This window comes from Macrobrachium rosenbergii, chromosome 10 (assembly GCF_040412425.1).
Source record: "Macrobrachium rosenbergii isolate ZJJX-2024 chromosome 10, ASM4041242v1, whole genome shotgun sequence".
In the NCBI taxonomy this organism is placed as follows: Eukaryota; Metazoa; Arthropoda; class Malacostraca; order Decapoda; family Palaemonidae; genus Macrobrachium; species Macrobrachium rosenbergii.
The window spans coordinates 6,311,655-6,334,436 of record NC_089750.1 but is presented as its reverse complement, the minus strand read 5'-3'; the positions used below and the strand labels follow the sequence as shown (position 1 = coordinate 6,334,436).

Here is a 22,782-nt window from a genome sequence, read left to right as displayed (position 1 = left end):
CACTTCTGCGCTCTCTCTCTCTCTCTCTCTCTCTCTCTCTCTCTCTCTCTCTCTCTCTCTCTCTCTCTCCGTGGAAACTTAAAGTAGCACAGACATTAAAGCAGAGAGAGAGAGAGAGAGAGAGAGAGAGAGAGAAAGAGAGAGAGAGAGAGATTGTACTATACACAAGAATATACTGGCACTCAGCGGCGTCTCGGAAACTACATTTACATCGTGGCTTTATTCTTGTGTATGATTTGTGTACGGAATTCCGTGCATCTAATTCCTTCCAATAATAAGCTCTATATCACATGCTTACCATCGTCCAGCATTGGGTCAGATCCTGTGAGGTTGGCAAAATGAAAGTACCATAGTATGAGATTCCCGACGGGACGTATATGAAAGAATTATAAGGTCAGGCTTATCGTCTCTATTTTATTTCATACTGCTGCCATTTTTGATGGCATGGGTATAATAATAATAATAATAATAATAATAATAATAATAAATAATAATAATAATAATAATAATAATAATAATAATAATAATGAGGCAGGATGCAACCCGGAACCCCACCCTATAAAAACCACCCAGTCGAATAGGATGACTGTGGTAGACCAAATAATAATAATATATAATAATCTTCTCGAATAATACCCACTGCATTCCCCGATCTGTGGGTTCAAGGGATCTAATCCATACTATTGCTGTGCCCGAAGGATCAAAACACTTTTGACAAACAAAGAATCACGGATAAAAATATCTGACATGAGAGTATAAACGATCGAAATATCTGAGGCCGGTGAGTACAAGGGATTAAAATGCTACTTTGTTTGGGCATAAAGAATCGAGAGATTCTTTGGTCAGTGAATACACGGGATAGAAGTACTACCTTGGAAAAAAATGTATACACTCGGAATGCTTTTTGGCAAGAGTATAGACGACCGAAGTGTATAGACGATTGAAATGTGGTTCAGCCTAAGACTGCAAATATTAATTTTTTTGCTTGGAAAAACATAAGAATCGAAATGCTTTTTGGCAAGAGTATAGACGACTGAAGAGTGTAGACGATTGAAACGTGGTTCAGCCTCAGACTGCAAATATTTTTTTGCAGTCTTAGGCTTTGGAAAACCATACAGAATCGAAACGCTTTTTGGCAAGAGTATACACGACTGAAGAATATAGACGATCGAAACGTGGTTCAGCCTTAGACTGCAAATATTTTTTACAGTCTTAAGCCTGGAAAAAGCATAAAGAATCGAAACTCTTTTTGGGAAAAGTATAGACGATTGAAATGTGGTTCAACCTAAGACTGTACATATTTTTTTTTCGCAGTCTTGGGCTTGGAAACAAAACATAAAGAATCGAAGCGTGTTTTGACAAGAGTATAGACGACTCAAACGTGGTTTAGCCTAGGACAGCTAATATTTTCATCAGTCTTAGGCTTGGAAAAAATATAGAGAACTTTAGGCGCTTTGACAAGAGTATAGACGACTGAAACGTGGTTTAGCTAGCCTAGGACAGCTAATATTTTTTTCAGTCCAAGGCTTGGAAAAAACATAAGAGAACTTTAGGCGTTTTGACAAGGGTATAGACGACTGAAACGTGGTTTAGCCTAAGACAGCTAATATTTTTTTCAGTCTTAGGCTTGGAAAAAACATAACAGAACTTTAGGCGTTTTGACAAGAGTATAGACGACCGAATGCGTTGTCCAGCCCAAGACAGCGAATTATCGCAAAACTCCTCAGCAAAGGAGGACCAAAGAACCGTCTCCCGATTCAACGAAAGTAAAGGAATCTTCCGAAATACCTCTGAATGTCTGGACCGTGAGTGGGCTTCGTGTCTTTTCAATACCCACTTGATACAACCCTAAAATTTCCAAGGTTCTTTTTTTGCTGAGTTAATCTGATCATCCTATACATCTGCTATCGGCGTGTGGGCGGTTAATCTTCTCGACGAATATTTCAGCGTCGTCCTATTGCAAGGCGACTGGATTCGCAACCAGATTGAAATGGAGGAAATAGGGTAAGGAAGAGACAGAGATAAATAGGGGTGAGGGGGTTCTACAGCTAGCAGAAGAAATGGACGATTATGGATATTAAGCCTTCAAAGGCCAAAACGCTCAGACGAATTTGACAAGTGTCGGTGTTTTATTGAGCTGAAATTAAAAACCTTTCTTCATTCTCTTACCCGTGCATGTGATTTCGAATCCCACTACGCAAGGGGGTTACTTCTTCGCTTATTTCCTTTCCAGATTCCAGGCTTTTAATGGGAGGCTGCCAAAAAGTTACAATCGAAAATCAAGGAATCTAATTTCCACATTTTTAGCTTTCTGTAAAAGAAAACTTTTGTGCAGGCTTTGTCTGTCCGTCCTCACTTTGTTCTGTCCGCACTCAGATCTTAAAAACTACTGAGGCTAGAGGGCTGCAAATTGGTATGTTGATCATCCACCTTCCAATCACCAAACATACCAAATTGCAGCCCTCTAGCCTTAGTGGTTTTTATTCTATTTAATGTTAAAGTTAGCTATAATCGTGCTTCTGGCAACGATATAGGGTAGGTCACCACCGGGCGGCGGTTAAAGTTTCATGTGCCGCGGCACATGCAGCATTATAGTGAGACCACCGAAAGATAGATCGCTATTCGGTGGCCTTAATTATACGCTGTAGCGGCTGTACAGAAAACTCGATTGTTCGGCGCATTTTTTACTTGTTTTCTAGTTCATTTACCACAAAAGCCCAAAAGTTTAGATGCATAATAAGGCAAAGGAAAATTCTATCTTGTTAAGGTACTATCAAGTTTGTGAACAATTACGTAACCTTTTCAAATCTTTGACAGGCTGCCACAGGCAATTCAAAAATCACGAACAGCAGCCCGTCATTTCAATGCATAATTTGCATTCAAAAATCACGACCAGCAGCCCGTCATTTCAATGCATAAATTACATTCTCAAATCACGAACAGCAGCCCGTCATTTCAACGCATCATTTACATTAAAAATCACGAACAGCAGCCCGTCATTTCAACGCATGATTTATAATTCTCAAATCACGACCTGCAGCCCGTCGTTTCAATGCATAATTTACATTCAAAAATCACGAACAGCAGCCCGTTATTTCAATATATAATTTATATTCAAAAATCACGACCAGCAGCCCGCCGTTTCAACGCATGATTTATAATTTTCAAATCACGACCTGCAGCCCGTCGTTTCAATGCATAATTTACATTCAAAAATCACGAACAGCAGCCCGTTATTTCAATGCATAATTTATATTCAAAAATCACGACCAGCAGCCCGTCGTTTCAATGCATGATTTATAATTCTCAAATCACGACCTGCAGCCCGTCGTTTCAATGCATGATTTATAATTCTCAAATCACGACCTGCAGCCCGTCATTTCAATGCATAATTTACATTCAAAAATCACGAACAGCAGCCCGTTATTTCAATGCATGATTTATAATTCTCAAATCACGACCTGCAACCCGTCGTTTCAATGCATAATTTATAATTCTCAAATCACGACCTCGCCCGTTTTTCAATGCATAATTTACATTCAAAAATCACGAACAGCAGCCCGTTATTTCAATAATTTATATTCAAAAATCACGACCAGCAGCCCGTCGTTTCAATGATTTATAATTCTCAAATCAGCCCGTCGTTTCAATGATTTATAATTCTCAAATCACGACCTGCAGCCCGTCATTTCAATGCATAATTTACATTCAAAAATCACGCAACCCGTTATTTCAATCGTTTCATGATTTACAATTCTCAATCACGAACAGCAATTTCAATCCATTCAAAAATCACGACCAGCAGCCCGCCATTTCAATGCATGATTTACATCTCATAATAATTTAAGAAATTTCTTGTAAAGGCGAAACAACACATCACGCTAAGACCTCGGCATCAGTGAGCCCAGTGGCTGTGACGCCAGATAATCCAGAATAAAACAATCGTCCTAAACCTTGGAAATTCAGCTGACGCCTTCTTGGATTTAGGATATTTATGACTGGACGTCGATCCATCAGTTCTCACAAGTTCTGCTTATACCCTGGTCAAGGATATAAGCATAAAGACCTTGACCTTCGACTCTCCAGGCTATCATTGGTGAATGACAACTAAAATGTATCAATATAGAAAGGTCACCACTAATATAAGCGTGCAGTGAAGTATCTTAATACTTAACAATCTTAATTTTACTAATATAAGAGTGCAGTGAAGTATCTTAATGCTTAAAAATCTTAATTCCACAAACATAAGCGTGCAGTGAAGTATCTTAATACTTAAAATTTTAATTCCACAAATATAAACGTGCAGTGAAGTATATTAATATTTAAAAAACTTCATCCCACAAATATAAGCGTGAAGTGAAATATCTTGAAATCTTAATTAAAATATAAACTTAAATATCTTAATAAAATAAATATAAACGTGCAGTGAAATCATCTTAACACTTGAAAATCTTAACCCCACAAATACAAGCATGCAAAATCTTAATCTTAAAAATCTTAATTCTTTATTCCGTAATGAGCGATCGTGACTGATGAAAATTCTGCTAACAAAGACAAGAGCTGGGACACTTTCTGCTCCTCAACTCTCAAGAGTGAAAAGAGGCATCGGAACTGATTAAACAACTAGATGAAATCAAGGGAGCGGGAATGGAGGTCAAGTAAAAGGCTACAAAGTGGAATCAGCTTGGGACTGAAGCATGCTGTAAACATCATTTCACAAAACCTGCGGCACGCCACGTGAGGTGCACTGACGGTATTACCACCCTCCCCCACCCCCACGGGGAATCTGTATACGATGTTCATGGCAAGTCCATATATTTAATACTCTCAAGAAGACGCCTAATATATATATATATATATATATATATATATATATATATATATATATATATATATATATATATATATATATATATATATATATATATATACCCCACCTTAGGGTATTCTGTATGTGGGCAAGACGATGTTCATGGCAAGTCCACATAATACTCTCAAGAAGAAGCCTAATTAAAATACATTAATATATATATATATATATATATATATATATATATATATATATATATATATATATATATATATATATATATATGACCCATTCTTTGCGTTGAAATTTGGTTAAACATTGACCCTTTCTTTGCAAATTTGTAAACATTGGTCGATAATCCTCGATACAAACGGGAAATTGCAGTGCATAGTAAAGTGCTTGTTATCAAAGTAGGCGTCTACTCTACTGTATTATCATTGTTATTACTAAAGAAAAAATAGTAAAAAGAGAATATAAAACATTCCTGAAATAACCTGTAGAGCACAAACGCACGCAGCCAAACTGGTGGAAATACAACCCCGTCCCAACTCTACGCTGGCAAAGGGAAACAATTAGTGCCAAATTGCAGCTGCGTTTTCCTCCACGGACGAAATCGGCCTCGAATCAAATCAGAACAACGAGAGAGAGAGAGAGAGAGAGAGAGAGAGAGAGAGAGAGAGAGAGAAGAGAGAGAGAGAGAGAGAGAGAGAGAGAATTTAACCCCAATGGCAAAAGTAAAACATACATACACAAAAGAGAAAGAAGGAGAGAGAGAAACAGACTTCAATCTATTGGCATATGAACAATATACAACCAGAGAGAGAGAGAGAGAGAGAGAGAGAGAGAGAGAGAGAGAGAGAGAGAGAGAGAGAGAGAGAGAGAGCGAACGATCAGGCCGCAAGAAACCTCTCGGCGGCTCTGAAGGTCAAAGTGCCACCGAAGGCTGCAATAAATGATATAGGCGAGCGAGTAGGGCATATCAAGGAGACAGAGGTGACCTCGTTTCCTTTATTTGTTTTCCCTCGCTAACGCCAAATCAACGGACGATACTGGAGATTGAGAGAGAGAGAGAGAGAGAGAGAGAGAGAGAGAGAGAGAGAGAGAGAGAGAGAGAGAGAGAAATGTGTTAAATCTCTTGGCATATGGACAACATGCGATCAGAGAGAGAGAGAGAAATGAGTTAAATCCCTTAGCATATGGACACTATACGACCAAAGAGAGAGAGAGAGAGAGAATTTGATTTAAACAATGATATAAGGAAAACATACTTGCACAAAATACAAAGAGAGAGAGAGAGAGAGAGAGATAGTTAATCTTTTGGCATATAGAAAACACACAACCTGAGAGAGAGAGAGAGAGAGAGAGAGAGAGAGAGATTTAAACACAATGGTATAAGGAAAACATACATACACAAGAGAGAGAGAGAGAGAGAGATGAATTAAATCTCTTGGCATATGGACAACATACAATCAGAGAGAGAGAGAGAGAGAGAGAGAGAGAGAGAGAGAGAGAGAGAGAGAGAGAGAGAGAGAGAGAGAGATTAAGCATGAACAGAGAGAGTGGAAGGGAAGGACGGGAGGCGCCAAGGGAAGAGAGATGAAACTAACGCACGGCCGAGGTGTGAGGAGATTACGAAGGTGGTTGAGAGAGAGAGAGAGAGAGAGAGAGGGGGGGGGGGGGAGGGGAGGAGTATGCTGGAACAATGTGCTTGGCAGTTAAACCTGATGAGAGGCAAATAGCCTCGGAGCGGTGTCTCGTTTATCCTCAACATTTCATGACCTCCAACCCACATGGCCCTTACCCTGCTCTTCAACCACTGCCTTTAACCCCTAAGACAGAGAGAGAGAGAGAGAGAGAGAGAGAGAGAGAGAGAGAGAGAGAGAGAATATCATACAGGTAGGGAAAGTTCAATAATGCCTTGCGTTCGTGAGATAGATTCAGTCTGCTTTGCACCACAGCAATTCTTGTTGTCTTCTGAGAATCAAAAGGGTGTATGATTCTCCAAGTTTGGGAGGAAACAGATGTTTCCATAGAAAGAGTCACCATTCTGTGCGAAAAATGACAAAATAAAGGGCCCTCAAGACCCAAGAAATATCAGAATACTTAGAAGATAATTATGATGTACATTATGATGTTAGTATCAGGGTGTCAATTATGTTCACAACGCTTAGAAGATAAGATGTACAATGCGTAGTTAGTATCAGGGTGTCAATTACGTAGCTTATGAGGTGACTGATACCATGAAAACAGATCCTCCCAGATCCTCCAACTTGAAATGAGAATTAAACATACGTAAAATGGGTCTGGATACGTTGGCTGTTACAAAGGATTGATAACATCCAAACCTGTGCTCAAAGCAAACTGAATCGTGTACATACAACTGCAACCTTGACAAATGTGATAAATTAAATTAAAAGTTCTTTTCTACTTCTTTCAAAAGGCGCACACAAAAAACTTTATATAGTAGAAGAATAAAGAAAAATACATGTTACCAAAGCCTTTATCTGTACCCAGTGCGACTCCGGGGTCATAATCGTCATTGCACTCAGAAGAGAGAGAGAGAGAGAGAGAGAGAGAGAGAGAGAGAGAGAGAGAGAGAGAGAGAGAGAGAGAGAGAGAGAGACCCCAATAGGTCTCTTATACCTAAAAGAGCATCTGCATGTATCATATCTTCCGTATTTCTTTGCATTTGTACTTAAATCAACATGGGCATTTTTTGTTACCAGAGACAGCTGAATATGTTGAGAAAACATCCTACATAAGGATTTACAGCAAAAGATCTGTCAATACAAATAAGGATTATAGTATAGGGCTTGTGAATACAAGGCTATGACCTATTAGCCTCTGGTTATAAGCCACGATAGCCTGGGATTATATAGTATGGACAAAAACTAAAGATATGATAGGGTCAAGATGCTGACAGTGCTTGGGCTACCCTGATTTTCGGATAACACCATTTCCCTTGGGCTAACGACCTGGACTTTCATACCTCTTCAGGAATAAAGGAGGTAGGTTTTGGACTCCACTTCTGAATTAGTATCACATGAACTTGCATCTTTTTCATAAAATATTCTTAGTTTATTATTTTCTTTTGAGCCATTTTCTGTTATCACATGATATATTGAATTAGTACGCGTTTTCACACTGACCAATAAACAACTGCCTCCATAAAGTTGCAAATAAAATAAAAACTAACGTGTGAAATCGTTTAGACGATGCATAGATATTCCTTGAGATACAACTCCCAAAACCGTAAAGTACTCTAAGTACATTGTGGGGGGGTGAATGCTGTCCTTGTTTCTCTGAAGTTATCCCCAAAGTTTAGTAGAAAGGAAAACAGAAGAGAATGAGGTGGAACTACTCATTTATTTTAAGAAATATGGAGTGAATGTGAGAAAAAATGTTATATAAGAATATCCCTATTAGTACATCAGCACCTCACCTTAGCATACGCTTTGGGTTGAATTGAATTGATTATAGAATTTAGGCCACAGGCCAAGCACTGGGACCAATGAGGTTATTCAGCGCTGAAACGGAAACTGACAGTAAATAGTCTGAAAGTTGTAACAGAAGGAAAACCCCACAGTTGCACCATGAATCAGCTGTTAGGAGAGAGTGGACAGTAAGATGGAAGGGAGAAAATATAAACGGAGGTACAGTAAAAGGAACGAAAAGGGTTGCAGCTAGGGGTCGAAGGCACGCTGCGAAGAACCTTAGGTAATGCCTACAGTGCACCGTATGAGGTGCACTGACGGCACTAACCCCCTACGGACCATACGTAGTTCCTGACTTGGAATTTAACCTGTACGGTACACTAACATTCAATTTACTAAGTTAATATATGAGTGTATCACATCTTTTAAATCAGTGGTTCTTAACCTGGGGAGCACCGTCAGCAATTTCCAAGGGAGAGGGGGGCGAGCCCTAAGGATAAATAAAAAAGTCTAATTATATTCCTTATTCTCTTAACAAGAGTCGTTAAGAAGCAGTGTCAAGTATCTCACTAATTCATTCCCAAAAGAATAAAAAATACCTCTTTCTCTTTTTTTTTTATTTGCCTTTAAATCTGGGAGGGAATTTTACTCATGGATGGAAGGGGGGGGCGTGGAGGGAAGGACCAACTCTTAGAGGGGGCGCGGAAATAAAAAGGTTAAGAACCACTGCTTTAAATGGTAAAAAAAAATCATCCTAAAATGGCAGCTATAAGTATGGGCGTCCGCTAAGTATGGAAGTCCGCTAAGAATGGAAGTCTGCTAAGTATAGAAGTCCGTTAAGGATGGAAGTCCGCTAAGTATGGAAGTCCGATAAGTATGGAAGTCCGATAAGTACGGAAGTCCGCTAAGTATGGAAGTCCACTAAGTATGGAAGTCCGATAAGTACGGAAGTCCGCTAAGTATGGAAGTCCGCTAAGTACGGTAGTCCGCTAAGCATGGAAGTCTGATAAGTACAGAAGTTAGCTAAGTATGGAAGTCCGATAAGTATGGAAGTCCGATAAGTATGGAAGCCCACTAAGTATGGAAGTCCGATAAGTATGGAAGCCCACTAAGTATGGAAGTCCGCTAAATATGGAAGTCCGCTAAGTATGGAAGAAAGTCCGAAAGTCCGATAAGTACGGAAGTCCGCTAAGGAAGTCCAATAAGCTGAGAACCGTTAAGGTGAGGTGTTACTATTATACATAACTAAAGCCATCGGTTACTTTCAAGAAGATCTGAATAACTGGAGAGCACTCATAAAGAGCAAGCCAGCATATACCTATACCAACATTAATTCATTCTCTTAAAATCAAACTAAGATCAAACTACTGAGCTGATTAACCCTCCTGTCATAGATTTATTTTACTGAATGGAGATAACGAGAAATTAATTTCTATCACCAGAAATAAATTCCTCTTTGTTCGTCAAACATCACCAAACGTCTTGTCATAATGAATGGAGATAACATTACTTAATCATATTATTATTATTATTATTATTATTATTATTATTATTATTATTTCAGTAGATTAAACCACGTCACATGGAACAAGCACACCAAAGGGGCCATTGGCTTGAAATTCAAGCTTTCAAAGAATGTTGGTTTCAACCTCCCACCGCAGACCCCACACTGGGCCAGTAACCGATCATGATACAGAACCAGTGATTTTTCATCGCCCTAGGGAGACGCGAACCCGCATCATCTGAGCGGCATGCCACGATACTAACCACTATACCAGTGGACCAGTCTAATGAAATACAGAATTTAGGCCACAGGCCAAGCGCTGGGACCTATGAGGCCATTCAGCGCTGAAAGGGAAATTAAGAGTGAAAAGGTTTGAAAGCTGCACTATGAAATAATCGTTAGGAGAAGGTGGAAAGTAAGACGGAAGAAAGAGAATATGAAAGGAGGTACAGTAAAAGCAATGATAGGGGTTGCAGCTAGGGGCCGAAGGGACGCCGCAAAGAACCTTAAGTAATGCCTACAGTGCACCCCACACCAACCCTCTACGGAAGTAACGTTATTAATAAAAAAAAATTGGATTTGCAACTGAATTTTCTTTAGAACTGTAGCCAAACATCCGAAGAATTTCTCTGAATTCCTTCAATAACTTTTTAGAGATAAAAAAAAAAAAAACTGATCACCGAAGATCAGCATCCACCCCAAAATCTAATCAACTCTCTCTTGGCATATGGCCCACCCTTCCAAAAAATTTCTTTGAAATTCAAACTTGACTTTTCGGGATATGGCGTGGACAGTCTGGAAGACGGAAGAACAGGCGTCTTTCCAGTGTCGTTGGCCGAGATAATCAAAAGGAATTGGGTATGGAGTCTGTCTCATGATTTTTGCACAATAGAGTAAAAACATATGTGGAAAAATGTGAAATGGTCAAATATAGCAAATGTTGTGCATACAACATAAAAAACAACAATAATAATAATAACACATCAAGACCACAAGCACAATTACTTTTGTTTCTACAAACACGATACCTCCTTCAACTACAATAACAAAATAATTAAATTATTATTACGATATGTCATCAACATCTCCAATGCAACAATCAGCAACAAAATAATAATAATAATAATAATAATAATAATAATAATAATAATAATAATAATAATAATAATAACAAAGATATAAACAGAATTACTCAGACAAACCGACTATCCTTCGAACAAAATTCCAAGAATAAAAAAATAAGAAATAAAAAAGATTTTGATTAAAAAAAAATTCGGTCGATCATTTATGAGGCGGTTCGTAAAAGGATTTCCTCCTCCTCTTATGAGATCAGAATCCTTTTCCTCTATTAAGATCGGAATCTTTTTTTTCCTTCTTTTTTTTATCTTCCATCGGCGCTAGACTCGATCCCTGCCCCCCCCCCCTTTCCCTTCCCCCTACCCCATCCCCCAAAGGATAAAAGGCTTCGTTTGGTCGCTATTATGGAACGAGCTATTGATCGCTAAGAATGATCTTTATCTTCTTTATATTCTCTCTCTCTCTCTCCCCCATACCACACACACACACACACACACACACACACACACACACACACACACACACACACACACACATATATATATATATATATATATATATATATATATATATATATATATATATATATATATAAAAAGTATAAAACTTATCCATTAAAAGATTATCGCTTTATTTTTATTCCTAGTTTATTACATTATGTAATTCTCTCTCTCTCTCTCTCTCTTAACCTTGACAATAACCAATTCAAGTTGACTTCATAACACATGCACACATTTAAAGGGAAGAATGTTATACTTCTTAATCTTCACAGGACCTTGACCTCAAAACAATTTCGACAACTTCAAAGAAAATTTCGACAACTTCAAAGAAAATCTGGCAACTTCAAAGAAAATTTCGACAACTTCAAAGAAAGTTTCGACTTCAAAGAAAACTTCGGCAAATTCACAAAAAATTTCGACTTCAAAGAAAATTTCGACAAATTCAACAAAAATTTTGACAACTTCAAAGAAAAGTTCGGCAAATTCAAAGAAAATTTCGATAACTTCAAAGAAAATTTCGACATCAAAGAAAAGTTCGGCAACTTCAAAGAAAATTTCGGCAACTTCAAAGAAAATTCCGATAACTTCAGAGAAAATTTCGGCAACTTTAAAGAAAATTTCGGCAACTGCAAAGAAAACTTCAGCAACTTTAAAGAAAATTTCGGCAACTTCAAGGAAAATTTCTTGAACTTCAAAGAATATTTCGGCAAATTCATATAAAATTTCGACAACTCAAAAGAAAATTTCTTGAACTTCAAAGAAATTTTCGACAATTTCAAAGAAAATTTCTTGAACTTCAAAGAGATTTTCGACAACCTCAAAGAAGATTTCGGAAACTTCAAAGAAAATTTCGACAACTTCAACTTTCAACAACTAAAAAAATTTCCGAACTTCAACTTTCGACAACAAAGAAAATTTTGGCAACTTCAAAGAAAATTTCGACAACTCCAAAGAAAATTTCGACAACTCCAAAGAAAATTTCGGCAACTTCAAATCAAAGAAAATTTCGACAACTTCACAGAAAATTCTGACAACTTAAAAAAAAAAAATTTTGACTTCAAAAAAAATTTCAGCAACTTCAAAGAAAATTTTCAACAAATTCAAAGAAATTTTTCGACAACTTCAAAGAAAATTTTGACAACTTCAACAAAAATTTCGACAACTTCAGAGAAAATTTCGTTAACTTCAAAGAAAATTTCGTCCAACTTCAAAGAGAATTTCGACAACTTCAAAGAAAATTTCGACAACTTCAAAGACGAAGCCTCGAAATTTGAAACACAACAGTACAATGATGGAGGAAGGAAGGTACCAAAACCCCACTTAAGTCAACAACCCTCCATCATAAAAAAAAAATCACTCTACCATGGGAAAAATCAAAAAAAAAATACGCTAACCATGAGAAAAAAAGTAATAAAAATTCCACTAACCAAGGAAAAAATACATTATAAATTCCACTAATCCGGAGAAAAAATAAATTAAAAATTACTCTAAACAGTGAAAAATATAAATTAAAAATTACAAACTGGTGAAAAATAAATAAAAAAATTACACTAACCAGGGTAAATAAATAAATTACACTAACCATGGGAAATATAAATAAAAAAATTCATTAACCATAAAAAATCAATACAAAATTACACAAACCAGAGAAAAAAATTTAAAAATTACACTAACCAGAGAAAAAAATACAAAAATTAAACTAACCCAGGGGAAAAAAAATTCCACTACCAGGGGAAAACCAGAACAGTTTACCTTCACACTTTTTTTTTTTTTTAACATACCTCGAATCAGTTTTCAACGTAATAACGAACTGGGCAAAAATATTTTTGGAATCTGGTTGCGTACATGTACAAACGAGTGTTACGGTGTAAGACTTGTTTCAACTTGTTATTAACATTATTTGAACGCAAAAGGAAAAAATATTCTGTCGAAAGTATTTGTATGTATGTATTCAAATGTACATACACACTTCCAGATAGAAAGCTTGTAACTTTTCTTGAATAAATATCTCCACTGGATACAACCCAGTTCGAATGAGGTCCGGTTAGTAACACATGTGAGTATGTATATATATATATATATATATATATATATATATATATATATATATATATATATATATATATATATATATATATATATATATATATTATATATATATTATATATATATATATATATATATATATATATATATATATATATATATATATACACGTAGTTTCCATATCTCTCTCTCTCTCTCTCTCTTTCCCTTAAGGCCATGTAGAGGCTAAATTTGCAAAAGAAATATTCCCACTAGCCTTCTCCTACCCAGCTGTTATTCAACCTACACGCTATTTGTTATGTAACATTCAAGATGAGTATGGCCTGAAGTATTCTCAAGACTTATGAAACACTAAAGGTAATGAAGGATTTTTAATGCTTGGGAGAACATGCAACTGACAAGCAACTCACAGAAACAACAAGAGCTACTACATCTACTAATTGTTATTTTCAGTTTCTGGGCAACAACTCTACATCACAGTTGGTCATTAATCTCTCTCTCTCTCTCTCTCTCTCTCTCTCTCTCTCTCTCTCTCTAACATCTCTGCTCTCTCTCTCTCTCATGCACTAACATAAATTAGAATTCTCCTTAACAAGATGCCTATGATAACTAAATGGCTCTCTCTTAATCTCATGCTTTAACATAAATTAGAATTTTCCTCTCTCTCTCTCTCTCTCTCTCTCTCTCTCTCTCTCTCTCTCTCTCTCTCTCTCTCTATCAAGCACTAACATAAATTAGAATTCCCCTTAACAAGATGCTTATGATCTCTCTCTCTCTCTCTCTCATGCTTTAACATAAATTAGAATTTTCCTTAATACGAAGTTTGTGATTCTCTCTCTCTCTCTCTCTCTCTCTCTCTCTCTCTCTCTCTCTCTCTCTCTCTCATGCACTAACATAATGGGCAACAACTCTACGTCACAGTTGGCCGTTAATCTCTCTCTCTCTCTCTCATGCGCTAACATAAATTAGAATTTTCCTTAAAAAGAAGCTAATGAATGTCTCTCTCTCTCTCTCTCTCTCTCTCTCTCTCTCTCTCTCTCTCTCTCTCTCTCTCTCTCTTACGTAATCTTGGTGATTTCTTTATTCCAGTGGTTCTCATGATCAATGTTTTACTCAATAATTTCTGTTATTCTCCTCTTTTTCTTACTCGTACTATCACCCTTTACCTCACTTTCCATATTCCTCCTATCCCTTAATCTTCCAACAGTCATCGGTGTTTCTTCTCACAAATCCCTACCCCTCCTTCTCTCTTTTATGCGTCTCTTTCTGCTTCTTTTTCTATCTTTCATCTCTTCCTCTCTCCTGTTCCTCCACTCCTATTTTATCAGTCTCCTCATCGTGGTCTGTTTCTTCCCATTTTTTACTGGTTTTTCCTTCCACTCCTCTCCTGTCTTTCTCTTTCTCTCTCACCTCTTCCAGTTCTCCTATTTCTCATCTTCCTTTCTCATTTCACCTATTCCTTCCCATTCCATCTATCCCTTCTCGTTCCCCTATCCCGACATCACTTCTGGGAAGAGGAGTGAGAGTTGGGAATTCGGTCGGATCATCAGAATTGGGTGCTCTCTCTCTCTCTCTCTCTCTCTCTCTCTCTCTCTCTCTCTCTCTCTCCTCTCTCTCTTCTCCACATCTACTTCCTCTTCCGTTTCCTGGATTTCGTCATTTCCTTTTCACCCTTCTCTCGTCCACTCCCTCTCCCTACCCCCACCCAACCCACACCAACCCCTCTCTTTCTCTCTTCCGAGCTACACCCTCCACGACTCTCTTCTGCTCTCTCTCTCTCTCTCTCTCTCTCTCTCTCTCTCTCTCCACATTCCCGTATGATTTATCGGAGTTTCAACTCTCTCTCTCTCTCTCTCTCTCTCTCTCTCTCTCTCTCTCTCTCTCTCAAGAGCACCTGTTTGAGAACATAAAGCGACGCATGTGTACGTTTCAAGTTTACACTCAGTACTTATAATACTACGCTGCTATTACTATTACTACTACTACTAATACTTCTTATACTATTACTACGACTACTACTACTATTTCTACTACTATAATACTACTGCTACTAACAGACGTAGTATTTTGCTGTTCAGGATTTGACAGTATCCCGACTACTACAACTGGAGCCACAGGTTTGAATTCCAAGTCATCAGTGTTATTCTATTACTATCATTACTACTATTACTACTACTACTAATACTACTACCATTTCTACTACGAATACTTCTTTTACTATTACTAAAGTATCTCGACCATTACTAATGTAGCCACTGGTCTGAATACTAAACCACTACTATTATACCATTACTATCATTACTGCTACCACCACTACTATCACTACCATTTCTACTACGAATACTTCTTTTACTATTACTACAGTATGCCGACAACTGGTCTGAATATTGAATTATTACTATTACATAACATTACTATCATTACTACCAACACTACTATCACTACCATTTCTACTACGAATACGTTTTTCACTATTACTACAGTATCCCGACTATTACTAATGTCGCCACTGGTCTGAATACTGAATTGTTACTATTACACTGCAGTATTACTATCATTACTACCACCACCACTACTATTACTACCATTTCTACTACGAATACCTCTTGCCGTTACTATTACTACTGCAGCGACCCATAATCGTTCCACCAGGCCGTATGTTATTGTATTCCCCGAGCCCTCGTTTAAAGCTAAGCTTCTCACCCGAAGGACCTCTGGAAATTCAGCATCCATCATCGAACAGCATCAGATACACGGCATTCGCTTTTCTCCTTCGCTTTCCTCTGCCAGTGTCTGTCAGTTCATTTCAAAGGGCTTCGCGGGCTTCGCTCTGACCCACTTCCGCTAATCCCAGACTCCCACGGTCTGTTACAAGCGGTCTTTTGCGTTCATTTCTCGGGTAGAGGATGTCCGGCGCTCCAGCAGTGTCCCGAAAGGTGGTTACGGGTTCTTTTGTTTTTCCATCAGTGAAGCAGCGTAAGTTTTCAGTCATTTTTACGATGGGTGACCCCGTGTGAAAGTCAAGCGTTGTTGGCATATGGCAACCTCATCCTTCCAGCCCGCCCCTCCCCCCACAAACAAATCATTACTAAGAAGGGATGTTTTAATACCAACTAACAACACCAGATGTGGAGGGAGGAAAGTATGTCATGTCTGGGAATGTGGTCAATTTTTTTTTATTTAGTAATTTATTTATCTACTTATTTTGCAATCGACGATGGGACGGACAGCATATTTCCCTGATCTAGTCTGGCCTGATGGAAAAAGAAAAGAAGGAATAAGAAAAATGGCCTAACTAAGAATGTAAGCAATCTGTGTAATAAAAAACCAAAATCATATATGGTAAACTATATTACCACGTAAAATAAACAGGCAAAAACTACCGAATACTTGAGCGGTGTTCCTCATAGTTTACTATATCACTGTGGATTTTTATCACACAGATTGTTTTTCGCGAGACTGGAAATGTCTTAGCAATGTAAACAATACACGAGCCCCTAATGGATGAAAGGTCGACACAGTCAACGGAAAATGGAAGCAGAAAAACACTCCCAAAGATTGGCAGGACTGGGAAAGTCAATTTGACGATTACTGACCTCATCTGAGCAAACGAGGGGAAAGGTGGACTAATGGGTGTAATGTCTACTGAGAGTAGGGGCTTTCCCTCAGCTCGACCTAACAGAGGCTGAAACAGTACCCAGAAGAGAAAGAAGAAGAAGAAGAGACAGGAAGAGCCACATTGTGGTGCAGCTGAATTCCAAACTTTAGACCTAGACATGGTTCACAGGCTTCAAAACCTGTCAATTTTAAACTCGCGTCAAATTAATTTAGAACAAGCCAAATTTGATGTGGACCACCTGATACCACAAGTAACAAACCCCCTCCCATTTCCCATTGGTGCCATCACGTCTATCTTAAGTAAACATATTCTGCAAATTATCATCTTGTTAAAAGAATCTTGGGACCAAATGAAAGGAACTGGGGAACTTCAGAGTATGAATCATTTCCTGAGAACTTCCAGATCATCATAAATGACAGACAATCGACAGGCAATTTCACTTACCCAGATAACCATCTACTCCCAGCAACACAAACAGAAAAAGTGTGGCTACGACTCTGTAAAGAATGATAAACATTAGAGCTGTGCTCTTGTGATCACATCTGAAGCTGATGAATCAGATTAAACACAAAATCTCATCTGTCTTACTCCCAGGAGGAACTCTCACAGGTTGGGCAAATGATCAACCTTGGCTTCATAATTCACACAGATGGGCACTGGGCATACCAAGACTAACTGATCAAGCCTAACAACGTGGTGATCTAATCACTCCCAGTTGTAGTCACTTTTGCTCTAATTTACCAGGAAGCTCAAAGAACTGACTGAGTCTGCTGTTCAAATTTTAACACCAATTCACAGCCAAAGTCTGGAAAAAAAAAGTATATCTTAGTTTAACCAGACCACTGAGCTGATTAACAGCTCTCCTAGGGCTGGCCCGAAGGATTAGATTTATTTTACGTGGCTAAGAACCAACTGGTTACCTAGCAACGGGACCTACAGCTTATTGCGGAATCCGAACCACATTATGACGAGAAATGAATTTCTATCACCAGAAGTAAATTCCTCCAATTCTTCACTGGCCGGTCGGGAAGTCGAACGCTGGGCCAACAGGGTGCTAGCCGAGAGCTCTACCTACCCCATCCAATGAAGAACAACGAGCCATACACAATCGTCTTTGGTGGAACACATAAAAGTCCTCTAATCTGGATCCAGATTTCTGCTACCTACCCTCCCTTATAAGCTACATAATTGGAATGTAGAGTTTAGGCCAAAGGGCTGGGACCTATCAGGCCATTCAGCGCTTGAAAGGAAATTGAGAGTAGGTAGGTTTGAAAGGTGTAACAGGAGGAAAACCTCGCAGTTGCACTGTGACATAATTTTTAGGAGAGGGTGGATAGCAAGATGGAAGAAAGATAATACGAATGGAGGTACAGCAAAAAGAATGAAAGGGGTTGCAGCTAGGGGCCGAAGGGACGCCGCAAAGAACCTTCAGTAATGCCTACAGTACACCCCGTGAGGTGCACTGACGGCACTAACCCCCTTCGGGACATCAGCTACGTGAGAGGACACTGTTGATCAACAATATGAAGAAAGCGCAAATCTTGCTTATTTCTGTTATATCTTGAGCCCCTCTGCATGAATTAAAACTTCCTATTTCGAAGAAAAAATTCTAGATGGACAAGCAATTACTCAGTACCATACTTGTTCCCATGGATAATATACCTCCTTCACTGTCCCGTTTCCCAACAGATGAGAAATTGGTTTCCATGAAGTATAGTCAGGTTTTTCTTTCCTTTCAGCTGACGGTAAATATCGGCAGCCTATATCATTCAACCTAATCGGGATTGGCGGAAGCTCACGCAGTTCACCACCCAAAATAGGTACAATTCAAATCCATCGGCCAATCAGAAGAAAGATAGAAGCTGCAACAATATCGGCAGTGGATATTTACCGCCAACTCAAAAAATAATTAATTTTTCTTTCAAAAGATTCATTTTTCTTTTAAAAGACGTGGTGTGCAATGAATTCTCTCCAACCTCACTTTTCGTACGCACTTTCTCCCCGAATTCACATTTGGTCCGAGTCTGTAACTGTCTTTTCGCCATGATTTTGCGGATCCACCCCTATACTGCCATTACGATGACTGTAGACAGACTTCATTGCCAGACCTTCTGAAATTTTTACAAATCTCGGTCTGGTTTTCGAGCTTCTTTTGACTATTTTCAACTAAGTTTAGTTAAGACTTTAGGTCTCATCTTCAGACTTCTCTCAGTCTTTTCCCATACATTATGGGGAACCTGCTACGAGGAATAATAATAATAGTTATAAGCATAGACGGACAGACAGACATACTGGATAAACATTGCTAAAATTTACTCCCCTTAACAACAGGAAGGATTCAAAAGACCAATCATGAAAATCAGGATCTGAAGAGTAGAGTAAATTGATCATTTTGCCCATTTGAAGTTCATGAACACAAGCAGATAACCAGACTGACAGACACACACAAAAAACGCGGGCATGCATACATACATACACAAACAAATACAAACACACACACATACAAACACACAAATATATATTTCATAATGGACGACGTTACAAAACAACTGTTACTAACAGATTTCACATCAAACCGTTGATTTTCGAGTAAAACTATGGTTTCATATGTAACTATATATAAATATCTATGTATGCGTATACATATATTTAACTATATACATATAAACATATGCACATGTATCTCTATCTATCTATCTATATATATATATATATATGTATATATATATATATATACAGAGAGAGAGAGAGAGAGAGAGAGAGAGAGAGAGAGAGAGAGAGAGAGAGAGATAGACTGCTTTAAGGGGGCGTGGCAGGGAAAAAATCACGCGCGTCCACCTGATTGGCTGAAGCAACCTTCGACACCAGCGGGGCTCTCTCTCTCTCTCTCTCTCTCTCTCTCTCTCACCTGGTTGGGTAGTATAGGAGGAAACGAAGAGAGAGAGAGAGAGAGAGAGAGAGAGAGAGAGAGAGAGAGAGAGAGAGAGATGCCCCACCTTAGTAACATACTTTTGTTCGTTTCTCGCACGTAGCCACGGAAAGAATCTATTATCTAAACAAGCACAGACACTACAGACGACTCAGTAAAGACAATTGTTTCGTGGCCACGTTGCCCAGAGCGGACACACTCTTGTATTATGATGATCTAGTCCAGGGTAGGTTTCTGTACGTATTATTTTTTTTTTCAATACAGACCTTGTTTTGTACAAGTATTATTACCAATGAAAATTGTACAGACCTTGTTCTGGTCAGGTATTATTACCAATACAACTTGTACAGAACAAGATATGTGCAAGTATTATTACCAAAATATAAACCTTGTACATACCTTGTTTTGTACAGGTATTATTACCAATACAACTTGTACATACCTTGTTCTGAACAGGTATTATTACCAATACAACTTGTACAGAACAAGATATGTGCAAGTATTATTACCAAAATATAACCCTTGTACATACCTTGTTTTGTACAGGTATTATTACCAATACAACTTGTACAGAACAAGGTCTGTGCAAGTATTATACCAAAATATATAACTTGTACAGACCTTGTTCTGTACAGGTATTATTACCAATTCAACTTGTGCAGAACAAGGTCTGTACAAGTATTATTACCAATATATAAAACTTGTACAGACTTTGTACTGTACGAATATCACTCCCAATAAAACTTGTACAGACCTTGTTCTACACAAGTATTATATATTACCAATAATACTTGCACGGACCTAGTTCTACACAACTATTATTACGAATAAAACTTGTACAGACCTTGTTCTGTACAAGTATTATTCCCAAATAAAACTTCTTCAAAACAGATGGTCAATATAGGTAGGTATTGTTCGAAATAAAAGCTTTCTTGTATTACTTCTGTATAATAAGGGCACTGTACAGTACGTGTACAAGTTATTCAGTAGACATTTTTTTATCAAGGAAAATTATCTTATAGAGACGTTGTTCAAATCTGATGTTGATCACAACAGTCACGTAACAAAGACGTTATCCTAACAATCCGTTATTCATTAGACATTATTCACAATTCTTCATGTAAACGAGTTATTCATTAGACATTATTTATTATTCTTTATCCATCCACAAATTATTCATTAGATATTTTTCACTATTATTTATGTATATACAAGTTATTCATTAGACATTTTTCACCATTAGCATGTATTCAAGTTAATCATTGTATATTATTCACTATTCTTTATGTATACAAGTTATTCACTAAACATTATTCACTATTCTTTACGTGAACACAAGTCATCCACTTGAAATTTTTTCACTATTCTCTATGTACAAAAGTTATTCATTAGAGATTATTCACTACTCTTTATGTAGGCACAAGTTAACCCTTACAACATTTTTCATTTCTTTATATATTCAAATTATTCTTTAGACATTATTCACTGTTCTTTTTATACACAAGTTATCCATTACACATTATTCACCATTCTTTATACAAAAGTTATCCATTAGACATTATTCACTATTGATGTACAACACAAGTTATCCATTAGGCATTATTCACTATTCTTTATGTATACAAGCCATTCATTTAGAAATCATTCACTATAAAAAAGAAAAAGTAAATCATTCACTATAAAAAAGAAAAAGTACATTGTTCAAAACAGATGTTGATCACTTCAACCATAGTCTAACCGTGTGTTCATGTGACCTCGACCTCTGAACACCTGTACTGAACATGACCTGACTCCAATTAGCAGCCACGAAAGTAGATACAGCATATAACACATCTTTAGCATGAAATATTTCAAACAACTCTTAATTACAGCCTAGGAGGCTACCAGATTCTAAACAATAATAATAAATATTTGGAGCATTAGAATGCAAGGTCAATATATACCAATGAATTAATGACTACTATAACGGAATAGATATACTGTAACAAAAATCAAACTTTCTTTGGCAAAAGATATTTCAGATATCTCCTACTTATTACTTAGTAAAAAAAAATGCTAATTTTAACGGCAAAAACGTTTCAAATACTGATCCTAAAGTGTGTCTTGCAAAAACTTTTCAAATACTGATCCTGAAGTGTGTCTTGCAAGAACTTTTCAAATACTGATCCTGAAGTGTGTCTTGCAAGAACTTTTCAAATACTGATCCCAAAGCGTCTTGCAAAAACTTTTCAAATACTGATCCTAAGTATGTCTTGCAAGAACTTTTCAAATACTGATCCCAAAGTGTGTCTAGCAAAAACTTTTTCAAAAACTGATCCTTGTGTCTTGCAAGAACTTTTCAAATACTGATCCTGAAGTGTGTCTTGCAAGAACTTTTCAAATACTGATCCTGAAGTGTGTCTTGCAAAAACTTTTCAAATACTGATCCCAATCCTTGTAAAACTAAATACTGATCCTGAAGTGTGTCTTGCAAGAACTTTTCAAATACTGATCCCAAAGTGTGTCTTGTAAAAACAAATACTTTTGTGTCAAATAAATACTGATCCCAAAGTGTGTCTTGCAAAAACTTTTCAAATACTGAAAGTGTGTCTTGCAAGAACTTTTCAAATACTGATCCCAAAGTGTGTCTTGCAAAAACTTTTCAAATACTGATCCTGAAGTGTGTCTTGCAAGAACTTTTCAAATACTGATCCCAAAGTGTGTCTTGCAAAAACTTTTCAAATACTGATCCTGAAGTGTGTCTTGCAAAAATTTTTCAAATACTGATTCCAAAGTGTGTCTTGCAAAAACTTTTCAAATACTGATCCTAAAGTGTGTCTTGCAAAAACTTTTCAAATACTGATCCTAAAGTGTGTCTTGCAAA

The 22,782-nt window shown here is 37.4% G+C and overlaps 1 protein-coding gene across 2 annotated transcripts in view; it reads right to left on the bottom strand.

The window, feature by feature from the left end:
• Nucleotides 1-22,782, bottom strand: part of disp (dispatched) — a 139,337-nt gene that overhangs the window by 72,033 nt on the left and 44,522 nt on the right. The gene's annotated exons all lie outside the window — the stretch shown is intronic.